Source organism: Pteropus vampyrus, unplaced genomic scaffold, assembly GCF_000151845.1.
Source record: "Pteropus vampyrus isolate Shadow unplaced genomic scaffold, Pvam_2.0 Scaffold546, whole genome shotgun sequence".
Taxonomy (NCBI): Eukaryota; Metazoa; Chordata; class Mammalia; order Chiroptera; family Pteropodidae; genus Pteropus; species Pteropus vampyrus.
This window is the reverse complement of record NW_011889327.1, coordinates 87,742-90,831: the sequence shown is the minus strand read 5'-3', so window position 1 is coordinate 90,831 and position 3,090 is coordinate 87,742.

Here is a 3,090-nt window from a genome sequence, read left to right as displayed (position 1 = left end):
GCACCGTACCTATTTGCTTTACTCCATGGGTTGCTAACGCACCGCTTCAGACCTCAGTTTCCCCTTGCACTAACGTGGGGTGGTCTAGATCAGGAGCCCAAAGCTGGGGGAGAAACCAGGCTCGGAGCATCCCCCAAACCCAGGGCGCCTTTGACAATCTGGTTAAAGCCATTACAAAGTTTCCCCGGAAAACAGACATATGTGGATAGCAAGGCTCACACGCGGTGTCGGAGCGCTGGCCCCTGAGTCTGACCGTCCGGCTTCTGTGTTGATGTTCTAGCCCCATAAAATGCTATCTCCGTGACAGGCTTGATTTGAAAATGACCATTTAAAACATTGGCACTAGAGTGAATTTTTTCCTTTACAGTTTAATATAGTTGTAGGAAATACAGTGTTTTTCATTACGTTCCTAGAGTGTATTTTTGGGCTCCTTATACATTTTGATGAATCTTGCCAAATTGCTCTTTTTAGATGTTTCCCCGGTTCGTGTTCCCAGCAGGGGTCATGAGCAGTCGACGTCTCCCTCGCCAGCCTTAATCACCGTGATCGTTTTCCGTCTCTGCTAATTCTGCAGGGACCGGAAACGCTGTTTCTTTTCCTTATAATTGTATCATTCTGTTCTTGCACTGGGCTCACGTGTGTCAGATCTGAGGCTGGCGCAGCAACGGGCTGGGCTGTGGCTGTTTCTGACGCCCAGGCATTTGCTCTCGAGAACGGGGTTCTCTGTCACCCCAACATGGCTCTGTGTCGGCACGCTCTGCACGCTCATCTTGCCAGGCATGCTGGGTGTCCCCATCCACTCACGAGTCCCCGGGGAGGGCCTGCAGTCGCCAGCTGTGGGTGAGTTCTTCGCGCGCCGCTGGGGGGCGGTAAAGAAACGACAGACGCGGGGCTGGGAACCAACTCAGACGGTGGGAGGAGTTAGTAGGTGCCGTGTGGCTCGTCCCCTGCGGAGGGATTGTCTGCCCCGGCTGCTGGAGAGCCCCGGGCAAGGGTGGGCGTGCACAGCCTCAGAGCCAAAACCGTGGCGGGAGCAAGTTTCCAACCATTTGATCACCTCTCAGAGTCCCGTCAGATTGGCCGTTTCGTTTGTTTAATTAAAAAATAAACTAATATGGTAAGGAGCAGAGCAATTTTTCCTAGATCACCATTTCTTGGGGTAAAAAACAAACAAACAACACTTCCCTGTGAGATATCACATAGCATTGGACATTTATATTACTGTGCTGTGGATTTTAGTTCATGAGTCATGAAGAAGTACGCTATTTTCCTTCTGAACGTCAGTCTGCTACTTCCGTGAGGAGTATTTGGAGGACCGACGGCAAATCCTTTCACATGTTCCTTGAGTTTAACTGATTTCAAATCCATGCCTTGCCAGAGGTCTCGGCTCCTCGAGGTGCCATCAGAGGAAGCAGTGCCTGGGAACCTTGTAAAAATGCCAAGTCCTGGGCTGCACCCCAGGCTCTGCAATGGGGGGACCAGTGGTCCTGCTCTGCCGAGCCTCCGGTGACGCTCATGCCACCTCAGTGCGGCAGGTGGCCAGCTGCCTTTCACGCACTGGAGTCAAAGTCCAACTTGACTTTGAAATCGATGCTTTATCTGCAATGTATCCGAGTGGCCTTTCTGGACCAAGCGGTTTATTTCACGTGACACCTCATCCTTCACTGTGGGGTTCTCAGCATGACATTAACTACGCCGTCCCGGTCATCGGTTTTATAAAAGGGTTCGATTAATGTCATGACGTGTAATTAGCACTTTGCACATGGCGGAGACTTTTTCCGTGTAGAACTCAGGTTTACCTTCCCCGCAGCCCATGGCGTGTGTGCTACCCTACGCTTAGGTGTGCACGCATTCACCAGAAACTGCTTCACCTCGGTCACCCGTATGTTAGAGAAAAAGCTAAGACATACCAACTTGTTTAGAAATGGATAATAACATAAGTAATTCAGAGATCACGTCCATCTGTTCTTACAGAAAGAAAACCATTGAACTAAAAACTTGTTTTCTTATGTCCTGTGTATTATATCATTTTATCATACTTTGTCAAAATTTGAAAAATACCGATCACTTTAAAATTAGAAAAGACCTGTATGCTTCACAAAACTTGAATTAATGAAGGTAAATAATGATTATAATGAGACCGCAACTGAGAAGCAAAAGACCTAAGTGACATATGCGTGAAACCTGCTTAAATCTTTAATACGGCCTTGAGGGAGAAACACCTCACTGCAGGATGCTCTGTGTCCTGTCGGATTGCTTAGAAACACTCCCACCTAGTGGTCCAGTGTTTTAATTACAACTTGTATTTAAAAAGGTACAATTATGAGGTGCTTCCACTGTTTAATTTCATCACATGCATGTTTCGGTATTTTAAAATTCACTTAAAAGCATAATTAATTCTCACACTGTACATAAGAATTGGTTCTTTTATAATATAAACGTTTCCTCCATGGAATTGCAAACATACATTAGAAATGTTTTGATCACCATAATCGTTCTAATATGTATTGAATAGATATTCTGTTGCAGTTGACTTCTTTGTATGCAACTTGCTGAAGTTTACCTCCCCCCCAATGTGTACTTATTCTTATAACTGGAATTACTGAATTCATTACTAAGTCACATAGTTGTTTTACAAAACATTAAAAACAACTACCTTTCCCAAATCAGAAGAGAGGATTTGTGGTCAGTTTTGAAAAAGCATTTTTCTTCTGTGATCAGGCCTGCTGTGAGCACTTTTGTGTTTTTGTTGTGGTTACTGTATATACATATTTCTGATGGACATACAGCATTATATCAGTTTCAGAAGTACAAGTAATCGTTCAGTATTTTATATAGTCAGATGATCACCCTGATAAATGTAGTACATTCTAAGTATATAAGTATTTAAAAATGTAAAACGCGGGTCAGTCGGTTCGCGACGCAGACTGATGGGTTTCTGTCCTGTTGCTTCGCCACCGTTTCCCACGTGTCTGTCCCCAAACCTTCACTCGGGATCTATCCTGGGTGTCAGCGTGGCGGCCTCAGGGACAGCTTCCCTGCCCTCGGGGACAGGCGCAGGGAGGAGGAGGGGCCACGGGAACACGCAGC